The sequence below is a fragment of the Molossus molossus genome, unplaced genomic scaffold (genome assembly GCF_014108415.1).
Source record: "Molossus molossus isolate mMolMol1 unplaced genomic scaffold, mMolMol1.p scaffold_m16_p_1, whole genome shotgun sequence".
Lineage (NCBI taxonomy): Eukaryota > Metazoa > Chordata > Mammalia > Chiroptera > Molossidae > Molossus > Molossus molossus.
In genome coordinates, this window is record NW_023425344.1 from 134,006,679 (window position 1) to 134,019,205 (window position 12,527).

Here is a 12,527-nt window from a genome sequence, read left to right on the forward strand (position 1 = left end):
TTTTTTTTTTTTTTTTTATCCTCACCCGAGGACATTTTTCGATATTTTGTTCAGATAGAGTGGAAGGGAGAGAGAGAGAGAAAGAGAGAAACATCGACGTGAAAGCGACACATCGAGTGGTTGCCACCCACACGACCCAACCAGGGCCGGGGACAAACTGCAACCAAGGTACGCGCCCTTAGCGGGAACCGAACCCGGGTCTCTCCGGACCGCAGGCCGACGCTCTAACCGCTGAGCCAAACCGGCCAGGGCGGATTGGGGCAGATTTGATTGGCAAAAAAAAAGAAAAATAAATAAAAAGAGAAAACTCAAAGAAAAGGACCATTAAGGTAGGCTTTATATTTTTGTGACCTGTAGTATACAGAATTCTAGGTTAAGAGATGGGAGAGCTGGATCCTAGACACTGCATGGTTTAGAGCAAGACACTCAAACTTCATAGGTCTGTTTGTGTGTGCGTGTGTGTGTGTGTGTGTGTGTGTGTTTTCACCTGTAAGTTAGGGAAACACCATTGAAGACGAAAATGACAAAAGTGAAGCTGTTCTACTTCAGGCACATCATGAGAAGGCAGAAGTCTTTTGAAAAGACAATAATGGTGAGAAGGCTGCAGAAAAAGTGGGAAATCAACCATGGGATGGTTCAGTTTCATAAATCAAACAGGCCTGCATCTACAGGAGCTGAACAAGGCTGCTGAGGACAGGACGTTGTGGACATCACTCATTCAAAGGATCTCCAGGACTCAGAGCCGAATCAACGGCATCTAACAAACACACAGGCTAGGGATAAAATTACTTATCTTGCTTACATCATTGGGTTGTTAAAATGACCAAGTAAGCCCTGGCCGGTTGCTCAGTGGTTAGAGCGCCAGCCCACGGACCTGAAAGACCTGGGTTCGGTTCCCATTAAGGGCACGAACCTCGGTTGCGGTTTGTCCCGGCCTCGGTTGGGGTCGTGTGAGGAGCAACAACTCGATGTGTCTCTCTCACATTGCTGTTTCTCTCTTCTCTTCCTCCCCATCTCCCTCCTGCTCTGTCTCAAGATAAATGCAAAAATGTCCTCAGGTGAGGATAAAAAAATAAAATAAATAAATAATAAATAAAATGATCAGTAATATATTGTGAAAATACAAAGTAAATTACTGCACCCTACAACTTTATGCTGCTGGGTCCTCCCCACTTTCCCAGCATCCTTTGCCCCCGACCCAGCTGTGACCTTGCGGTTGGATTTCCAGGCCCTACCCTGGAGCCAGTGATAAAATGGCAGCAGTAGTGGCACAGACCATGGGAGATGAACTGAACAGCAGTACTAGCAGCTCAGTTGTTCCAGGTGGTTACCAGCTACACCCTCCATTAAATTCATAGCTGGGAAGAACATTTCTGATAATTATTGTACAATAATATAAATATATCTGAATAGTTTTTTGTGGCTTTTTCTAGCTCTGAGTTATGTCATTCTGATCTCTAAAATTAAGATTTCGGATTGTTATGAAGGAGGGCTCTTATTCTGAAGCAATCTCCTCTACTGAAAAGAGCTCCATCCACATTGTTGAATTATGAAATGAGTTAAGTACAGTGGAATTTTGTTTACCAAGTATTGCTTGAGATAAGCAGGAATGTACAAGTTTCAAAACGGTAATATTTTACAAAATATACATCTTTTGAATGGGGTAAGGAGAACAATGTATAGTGATAGGGTATTTTAGACTTTTCTCAAGCTGAACACAAGCTTTTATTGATATTACAGGTACATCACTTATATAGGCTTGAATATATAGACACTTTAGAATACAAATTTCCATTTTTTATGAGAGTTCACAGGCTGAGTACTTTGAAGTTAAGGAATGTTAATATGTGCATAGGCACTACAAAGTTGGAAGCCAAAACTAACCAGACTAACCTGACTTACCACCAGCTTCTCAACAACACTGCCATTGACATTTGGAGCTAGATCCTTCTGTATTGTAGGAGACTGTTCTGCGCACTGCACGGCATTCAGCAGCATCTGCGGCTTCTCACTAGATGCCAGTAGCACTTCCCCATTTGTGACAACCAAAAATGTCTCCAGCCCTGGCCAGTTTGGCTCAGCGGTTGGAGCATCCGCCTGCGGTCCGGAGAGACCCGGGTTCGGTTCCCGCTAAGGGCACATACTTCGGTTGCAGTTTGTCCCCGGCCCTGGTTGGTCGTGCGGGTGGCAGCCACTCGATGTGTCCCTTTCACATCGATGTTTCCCTCTCTCTCTCTCTTCCCCTCTCTCCCTCCCACTCTATCTGTACAAAAAATGGAAAAATGTCCTCTGGTGAGGATAAAAATAAATAAATAAATAAATAAAAATAAAAAAAACAAAAATGTCTCCAGATCTTGCCAAATATCCCCTGGGGGGTAAAATCAATCCTGGTTAGAAATCACTGCACTAAAACCATTGATTTAATTTGCAGCACAAAAATATTTTTTCTGCTTCTAGAAATTTGCTCTTATGAAGGACATGTTTTTCAAATAATCAACAAATTTTAGTTCTCACCAATTTTACTAACAATTATTTTGTGACAACTTACAAAGTACTTTTACATGCAATATGATGGAAGTGGAAGAAGAAAAGGTGTTAATTCTTTTATTGTTGTTAATCCTCACCCTAGGATATTCTTCCATTGACTTTTTTTTTTTCTTCAGAGAGAGTGGAAGGAAGGGAGGGAGAGAGAGAGAGAGAGAAAGAGACATCAATATGAGAGAGACACATCAATTGGTTGCCTCCTGCATGACCCCTACCAGGGATGTGCCCTTGACCAGAATTGAGCCCTCAACCCTTTGGTCCACATGCTGACCCTTTAACCACTGAGCCAAACTAGCCAAGGCAAAAGGTGTTAATACTTATTATTCACTATATGCCATCTTCTAAAGGACTTACTTCAAACACATTCTTCTATTTAACTTTCAGAGTATCACTACTTGGGAGTTATTTTCCTCCATTTTATAGATGAGAAAACAAACTTAGAGATTTTAAGCAGCTTTCCCAAGAAATGTAGATAATCTTCTAACTTCAAGTTTGTTTGTTGTTTTTGAGAACAGGCTTTTATTGATTTTATCCTCACCCGAGGACATTTTTCCATTTTTTGTTCAGGTAGAGTGGGAGGGAGAGAGAGGAACAGAGAGAGAGAAACATCGATGTGAAAGGAACACATCGAGTGGCTGCCACCCGCACAACCGACCAGGGCCGGGGACAAACTGCAACCGAGGTACGTGCCCTTAGCGGGAACTGAACCCGGGTCTCTCAGGACCGCAGGCCGACGCTCTAACCGCTGAACCAAACCGGCCAGGGCGGCTTTTATTGATTTTAGAGAGAGAAGAATGGAGAGGGAGAGAGAGAGAGAAACATTGATGTGAGAGTGGAATATTGATCGGTTGCCTCCCACACATGCCCCATCTGGAGATCGAACTTGCAACCTTTTGGTGCACAGGACAATGCTCCAACCAACTGAGCCACACCAGCCAGGGCTCAAGTTTTACTACTCTTTGTCCCACATCACAGCAGTCAGTGAAACACTGATCACTGATACTTGAAGATGAAAACAACAGATGTGTCAGAATTAAGTTACTTCACAAGGGGCCCAGATTAGTTTTTACACTTTTCCATTTCACGGTTTGAGAGACTGGCCCCAAATCACAAAGTTCCAGTCATGTATCATCATTAAAAGAAAATTCAGTTCAGTATTCTGCAACAAGCCAGAAAAATTATCCGAACCAAACTATAATCTCTCTGGGTTATTAAGCTACATTACCCTTCCATCTGGCTGATTTGTAATATACGGCAGGTGAGAAGCAGGGCAGCGAGAGGAGCAGATGTTACTGGGGATTTGGAGCAATGGAGCTGGTTTTCGTTGCTGCCACATAAACTATTTGCAGTTAAATATTAGATACCCCTTTTCTTAAAAGTTCTTCCACCACTCACTGCATCTCCAGAATGCATCCCACTTTTTTCTGGCCATCTTTTCCCCAGGCTCCAACCTGCCATCACGCAGTTTAATCAGTCCTCTCCCTGCCTCGGATATACCCTCTTATTCCCTGATTCTCTAGATCTCTTTATCTTTAGCTCTTCTCAGATTCAATTCCCTTCACTTGCAGGGCAGAGCAATTAGCTCTCCACTCTCTCCTCAGGTTGGGGTTCAGCCCTGCAACACTAAAGAACTGGCACACTTTGCAATTATTGTTTTTCTTCAGTCCCCACGCTACCCCTGTTTGCCTCCTCCCAAGCTCTGTACATGGAATAGTTCAACATAGACATTTATTTTTCCATTAATAAGCGTTATCTAGCCACACCTCCATACACAACTTAAAAGGAAGCATTGGTCAGTTTTTGATTTTTTAAAATACTTTGTATTGAAATATAAAATACAGACTGAAAAATTCAAATTTATTAGTGTAGATCTCTATAAATTTTTATAAACTAGACACACTGGTGTAACCAGTATCCAGAACAAGAAAGAACATTATAAGCATTCCAGAAGGCTCTTTGTTCCCTCTACCAATCAGTGTAATATTTTCTAGTGACAGAGTTTATATACACCAGCATATGCTCTCTAACCATGAGTAATGTGGTAAGTTACTTGTTTTTACCACTGTGTTGCGTTCAATCACAAGGCACACACAAGGCACAGTTACTTATATTTGTACACGTACCATTGAAAATGTAGTGCTTTGTTATTGTTGTGATTTAGGGGTTTGAGTGGGAAAAGAAACCTCCCAGGTCCTATTCCTGGGACTTCTCAGAGCCATCAGTCTTTCCTAGGTGGGGTTCTCTCCTAGCCACCCAAGAGCCCCAATGTCCCTTGGTATCCATGGGTGTTATCTATTCTAAGTGATTACAGCTCTCTCAGCAGAGCTCACACTAATTGCATGTGAAACTCTTGTTCCCAGAATCACCAACTCTGCCATCTTACTCTGTAACCGTCTCAACACATGTGAGACACTGAGTGGTAGAATTCTCTACCTCAGTGGATCCTATCCCTGGCAGCACATTGTAATTATTGGAGAAATTACAATCAATAAAAAAAAAAAGATTATGTCCACCCTAAATCAATGACATCAAAACTTCTTAAGGGTATCTAGCATTGATAGTTTTAAAGTTTTAAGTCTTTCTAAAGAGTTGAAGAGCAGTGAGACTTTCAACCTTTTCTTGGAGCTCACTTACATTTCAGTTGTAAGCATATCAGCAACTCTAATTACATTCTTTTTTTTTAAAAACTCATCTTTATTGTTGAATGTATTACAGATGTTTCTCCCTTTTTTCCACATTGACCCCCTCCTCCCCAATCCCGCCCCCTCCTGCCTTCCCCACACTAATGTCAGAGTCCATTGTCTAATTACCTTCTCAAAGAGACTGAAAATTTAGCCCAAACTTGATTACCTAATTACCTTTCAAACAGAAGGTAGGGCATCTTTTATTTTTTTTTCTAAATGAAGGGACTATCCTTAAATTGTCACCAACTGGTAAAACACTTCCATTATCTCCCAGTTTCCTTCCATTGAGCACTGGGCAGGAATAGTGAGATCACCTGAGATCCCTGCAATGAAGATGTGATCACCAGAGTCCACTTCCAGGGGAAGCCGAATCTTCTTCTTCTGCACTAAAGTGTGCCTTCATCTGGATGCATTCATTTCAGGACATGCGTGCTACCTAAACAGAGCCTCAAAAACAAGCGCTCTCTAGTCTCTGGAGACAGTTTTAAGGTCAACAATCTTCAGTGACTCACCAGCTAAATTTTGGTAGCTTGTGGGCTACAGTGACGATGTGAGGGGGAGAATGAGGTGACAAGACTAGGAGTGCTCAAGGTGGCTGGCAGGGGAAGACGGTATCCCAGAAGTTAGGTTCGGAATGAGCCTAGAGAGAGGTGGAGGTATTGGCAGGGCTGTGGAGGATTTTCTTATGAAAAACCCAGGCCTTGTTTCCTTTCGTGGCATTGATACTGTTACAATAATCCGGTCGTTATTTAAGGGGTAGAGGGGAGACTAGCAATTTAACACTCCAGGTTCATTCCCCACAGATTGGTAAAGGAAGAGACTACACAAGGGCAGTTTAGAGGCATGCCCAATAAGGTCTGAGGGACATGGGTGGTGCCTACCTGTCCATTACACCTGGAAGTCAGTCAGTGGTCAGAACGGGTGTGGCCACCACAAGCACACAAAACCTGAATGGTTACTCTCCTAGACAAAGGAAAGCTCTCTTTCTCTCTCTTGCTGCCTTTGAGGGACTTCTGGCTTGTGGGGCTCCCATGCCCTGCATCACCCCATTCAATGGACGGATGGACAAGCTCAGCCTGATCCTGATCTGGACCCAGCTGAACCATGGGACACTCGACTCTGGCCCTATTTCTGGCCTTACTAAACCCACAGCTACCCCTTTTCCAGGACTGGGTTAAGGGAACAGGGACCTTACAATCCCAGAAATGTAACACAACACCAATAAAGACCATTCATTCTCCAGTGGGAGCATCTGAAAATGCTTCTGTCAGCAGTACCCCAAGAATCCCTCTCCCACGAGTGCTGGAGGCATCGGGCCCACTCGTCCCTCCAACAACAGCATCATGTGCCCATTTTCTCTGGCTTTCTCTACCATTAGGATGTGTTGTGTTCTAAGAGATCTGCCTTCAGCACCTGAGTGATGCAGTAACTAGAGGATGGGCAATAACTTGAGAAGGTGCCCATGAGGCGACATGTCACTGGCCTGAGACTCATATACAAATATAAAATTAGCTCCAAATATATCTGACCCCTATTAACAACACCCTTTTTACAAGTTTCAAATAAAGTAATTGGAAATTTCACCTATTCTCTATTGTAATCTGTTTGTTTAATATATTTCATAGTTTTGCTTCCTCTCCCTACAAGATGTCCACAAGGAAGGCAGGAGTGCCTCTTGGCCAGCCGCACCTTTCTCGCCACTTTGGATGTTACCAAACTGAGCCACTTTCGCACAAAGTTATCAGCAGACAAGCCACAATTAATATACGTACAACTGGTCATGTAGCTCATGGGAAATCCACAGTTGTAAAAGCTATTTCTGGAGTTACACTGTCAGGTTCAAAAATGAACTAGAAAGAAATATTACAATCAAGCTTGGGTATGCTAATGCTAAGATTTATAAACTTGATGACCCAAGTCGTCCTTGGCCAGAATGTTATAGATTCTGTGGAAGTGGTACACCTGCTGAGTTTCCGACGGACATTCCAGGGACCAAAGGGAACTTCAAGTTAGTCAGACATGTTTCCTTCATTGATTGTCCTGGCCATGATATTTTGATGGCTACTATGCTGAACGGTGCAGCACTGATAGATGCAGCTCTTCTGTTGATAGCAGGTAGTGAGTCTTGACCTCAGCCTCAGACTTCTGAACACCTAGCTACTATAGAAATCATGAAACTGAAGCATATTTAGATTCTACAAAATAAAATTGATTTGGTAAAAGAAAGCCAGGCTAAAGAACAGTACGAACAGATCCTTGCTTGTACAAGGTACAGTAGCAGAAGGTGCTCCTATCATTCTAATTTCTGCTCAGCTAAAACACAATATTGAAATTGTCTGTGAGTAAAGGAAATTCCAGTACCCCCAAGATATTTTACTTCAGAACCTCAACTTATTGTCATTAGGTCCTTTGATGTCAACAAACTTGGCTGTGAAGTTGATGACCTTAAGAGGGGTGTAGTTGGTGGTGGTATGCTAAAGGGAGTGTTCAAAGCAGGCCAAGAGATTGAAGTCAGAGCTGGTATTGTTTCCAAAGATAGTAAAGGAAAACTCACGTGTAAACAAATCTTTTCCAAAATTGTATTACTGTTTGTGGAACATAATGATCTTCAGTATGCTGCTACAGGAGGTCTTATTGGAGTTGAAACAAAAATTGACCCTACTTTGTGCCAGGCTGACAGAAAGGTGGGGCAGGTACTTGGTGCAGTTGGAGCTTTACCTGAGATCTTCACAGAACTGGAAATCTCCTATGTCCTGCTTTGACGGCTTCTAGGTGTACACACTGAAGGAGACAAACAGCAGCAAATGTGCAAAAATTGTCAAGGCGAACATAGGGTCCCTGTTGACTGGAGGAAGAGTTAGTGCAGTCAAGGCCGATTTGGGCAAAATCGTTTTGATTAATCCTGTGTGCACAGAAGTAGGAGGAAAAAATGCCCTTAGCCAAAGAGTTGAGAAACACTGGGGTTTAATTGGTTGGGGTCAAATAAGAAGAGGAGTGACGCCCTGGCCGGTTTGGCTCAGCGGTTGGAGTGTCGGCCTGCAGACAGAGAGTTCCCGCTAGGGGCACGTACCAAAAAAAAAAAAAAGAAGAAGAAGAAGAGGAGTGACAATCAAGCCAAAAGTAGATGATGGCTAAAGAATTTTGATCAAGTCAGATTTTCTATTATCAATTTAGCAATGTATTTTCAGAACAGTGCTAGAGAGTAAATTTCACCTTACTAGCAGTTATTCTCATTTTCTGGTGATGCATATGTAACCTCTAGTACTGAAATAGGGTCTACAATAATTGTAAAACTTGTTGGATTTGACCTATCAGAAATTAATCATTCCTAAATAATGTTTAATTTCTATATTACTGCTGGTTTTAAGTGAAACTGCTATATTTAGGTTTTGCTGTAATACATGTATCACCAAACCTGTTTTAAATAAAATTTTTCTTCTTAAAAAAATAAAATAAAATATTTCATAGTTTTCTTTTGTGGACAAAAGGGGTCACATACTAAACCTGACAAGCTCAGGGGAGGGCTGTGTGGCAGTATTACAAGCTCAGAGACCTAAAGTTTCCACAAAGGATGGTGTGAAATGAAAACTTATTAACTAAAAACAGTTTATGGCAAGTAGTCATATCCTAGGCTAGAATCTTCCCTATCAAAAGTCAATCTGTACCTTAATAATCACTGTTGTTTTTTTATATCTACAATAATATACCTTTGGAATGTCAAAGTAATTTTCTTTTTCCAGACCCCTCAAAGCACAGGTATCATAACAGAGCAGAGACCACAAATCAGATCATTGTTATTGAATTAATAGTTGACTGTTAACTATCCTTATGTAAAAGATGTATGTGTCTTTCATTTTACTTTTTACCCAATCCCAAAAATTTTCCTGCTTTGCCTTCTCCTGCCTTCCTAAACTATCACCAATGGATTTCATATAATCCACTTATGTCTTCTCTTTTTATTGTAATGTATAAAATAAGGTGCAAAACTTCCATTCTCTGGAGCATAGTCTCAACCTGTTGAGATATTGCTTCCCAACAATTGTCAACAGTTTGGCTCAAATAAATTCCCAAAAATTCTCTACAGGTTTGACTGTTTCTTATGTTGATACTTTCAAAAGGGAATTTATTGGCTCATGGGACATAAAAATCCGAGAGTGATACTGCTCTATCCAGAGGATCAATTTGTCAGGAGCTCTCTCCATATCTTGGCTCTACTTTCTTCTCTCTCGGTTCTATCCTTGTCCAAGTTCTTCACTGATGATAACTGGAGGGCTCCTAATAGCACTAGGCCGATGTCCTAACCTTTCAGCATCTTTTAAATCATGCACTGCTTCTGACAGTTTCAGTAAAAGTCCTATAATTTCATCCCATTGAGTCAAGTGCCCATCCATGAATTAAATTATTTTAAAGAGGGAGTGAGCTGATTAGATAGGCCATGGTTATGTGCCACCTCCTGGAATTGGTGTGACAATTTTTCCCAAATGTCACTAAGGAAGGTGTTTCCCAAGGAAATTAGGACTGTGCTAATAAGAAGTGAAAATAGATTCGAGGTAATTAGAAACAACAGATATACACCACAATGAGCCCTTTCACAAAAAAATTGCCTGTATGCTTTATCTGTGATTATCTTAGAACAATACCTGCTGTGCTCTATCTATATATAAACGTGACTTACAGGAAGATATAAATCAGTCTCATTTAGGAATGTATTTTTATATTCAAACTCATAAATGAAATGTCAGAAAATATAATTGAACAGTATATAAAGGAATAATTTACCAAAATCAATCAAGATGTATCTTAGCACAGAATAAAATAACAAAATCTATTCATATAATACATTAGATTAGTAAATTATAAGAAATAACAAACAATAAGTTAAACTATAGCAAGTCCCATTGAGTTTAGGAACTGGAAAAAATTATGCTTATTATTATCGTTATTATTTAATATTTTCTTCTTAGCTAGTTTAATACATTAAGGGAGAAAGCAGATACTAAAAGTATCATAAACAGAAAATGAGAGAATTTTTCTACCAATAAAAGACCAACATAGCAAAAGTGGACAGTTTCAGTCTAGTTTATCAACGAGGAAAACCTGATCTAAAGAATGAGGACACAGACTTGCTTTGGAACAGGGCCAGTGGGAGGGTTAGTTACAGAGACAGGTTGTTCTAAGAATTATCTCAGAACTAGAGAAAACAGAGAACAACACAGCCCACAGGAAAAGGGGCTGGCAGGAATGAAGCTGGAAGCAGGTTCCAGCCAGCTGGCATGGTTATCCATAGGGCACTGAGTTCTCAAGTGCTCTAGATAGAAAAGAGATTGGTAGGGGCCCAGACTTGCCATGTTGTGTTTTCCAACACTTGTTGGTACTGGAACTGTAGACATACTTAACATAAGCACACCGCTTTGGTGAGAGCAGCAGGCCAAGTAATTCTGATGTGGCGCTGGGCTAGCTGATTATTAGTTCAGGGTTGGGAGACAGTAGGCAGCCTATCCCTAATGGATACTCCTTTGACAATATAACTGGGTTGAGACGATATGGAACAAACCCTGACAATTCCCTCCATGTACAGCAAGGATTATGAATGGCGTATCATAAAGTAAATAATTATGTTTTAAATACATTAAAGAAAGACATTCTGTTGAAGTTGAGCTTTTGCTGTGGTAGGTTATCCTTTGTTCATCAATAGATGTAGCTGTGTGATTGAACCAGAGGGCCCCAAACTCCAGAACTCAAAAGCCACTGGTCAAAGGGTCCGGTTTCAGGTAAGAGGAAATAAATGCACTTCACCCTTTCTCTCCCAGTGAATGAAGCTATAAAACTTGCAAAGAATGTATGGAGCAGCTATTTGAGACTCTGAAAAGTCAATAGTGGCGTATGGCTTGGGGAAGGCCAGAATTGGAAGTACCACAAAAGTGGCAGTGAGTTTACCACCTTTCCCCTCATGTCTCTTAGCCTCAGCTCAATGCACTGGAAGCGGGCAGTGGAGGACAAAAAGACAGAGCTCCAGAAGTCCTCTGGTAGTGGCTTGAGAAGTAGAAAACATAACTTCTAACTCAGAGAGAGGGTGGAAATCTAGCCTCCTCTTTTTCTTTTCTTTGTTCTTTTGGGCCCTAGCCTCCAAGCAATCCTGTGGCAGCAAAAGCAGCCACTGGCAATTGTAACAGGATAGTAAGAAGCTAGGGAAATTCCTGGGCAGTAGTAATAGGAAAACTGAGACAAGAAAATTAAAGAAGGCCAAACGGTTTAGGCAGCTTGCAGCCAGCTTGTAAATAGCAAGCCCTTATGTTCCCCAACCAAGGATGCTTGAGAACAAATGGTTAATGTCTCTCCTCCCTAATCAGAGAATACATAGCTTAAATCATCCTGGAACTGCTAAGGCAGGAGAGGGGAAGAGGGAAGAAAAAGAAAGGAAAGTTTGATCTCACCACTAAACAAAGGAGTCAGCTGTCTAGGGCAGGGGCTGAGAAGGGGGAGTTTTATCTCACTTCTTAAACGGTGAAGCCAGCAGTCTCGAGGCTTTACAAGATAAAATTGCCAAATGCTTCTCATAAATTCTGGGAAAGCCATGAAAAAAAGTAAAAGGGAGACTTTGAGATCTAGTCTGTACCAAGATATTCAGCAGAGGAGTTTTAAAGCCTGTGGAGAGAAAAGTATAAAAAGCTAAACTGCTTAGCGAGCAGCACTCCCCAGATTAGATGAGACCCACAGCTGCGCTTTTTGCCAAATATATTTTTTGTTTGCCTTGATTCTTTAATAAATTTACTTTACTAAATGCTGCTGTCTGTCACTCATTTGAATTCTTTCTCATGAGACTGACAAGAACTGATGAGGGGACAGCCCTCTCCCTTCAACTCAGAGGGATCTCTGATAACAAGATTTTAGGGTGCTTCTGGTGCCTATAACAGCAGGCAAAACTCAAGGAGAAAAACCTTCCTCTCTGTTTAGTGGAGATAGCAAAATATCGGGGTCAACTAACATTGCTGTTTTTTTTCTCCTTGGGTTCTTCCACGATTTGACCACAGACATGGACCGGTTATGAAAGTGCACAGCATACCAGGGTAACTAGAGCCCTAACTCTCTGGCTGGAGGACTGAGAAGATCTATGAAGAATCAGAAAGTATTAGGCAGATTACCAAGAGGGAGGAGCTCAGGGAAATGACACTATATATTTGCTTATGAATTCTGGGGCTCATCTCCAAGGTCACATGATTGGGTCTGATCCTATTCAGAAAACCAAAAACTTTGCGAAGTGAACAGATACATCACTGCTCAGAATTAGATTGGCCATCA

The 12,527-nt window shown here is 41.4% G+C and overlaps 2 pseudogenes; one reads left to right on the top strand and one right to left on the bottom strand.

Moving 5' to 3' along the window:
• LOC118639870 overlaps window positions 1-1,998 on the bottom strand; it is an 88,919-nt pseudogene extending 86,921 nt beyond the window's left edge.
• Window positions 1,999-6,875: 4,877 nt separating this feature from the next.
• LOC118639928 lies at window positions 6,876-11,258 on the top strand (annotated as a pseudogene).
• Window positions 11,259-12,527: the final 1,269 nt, after the last annotated feature.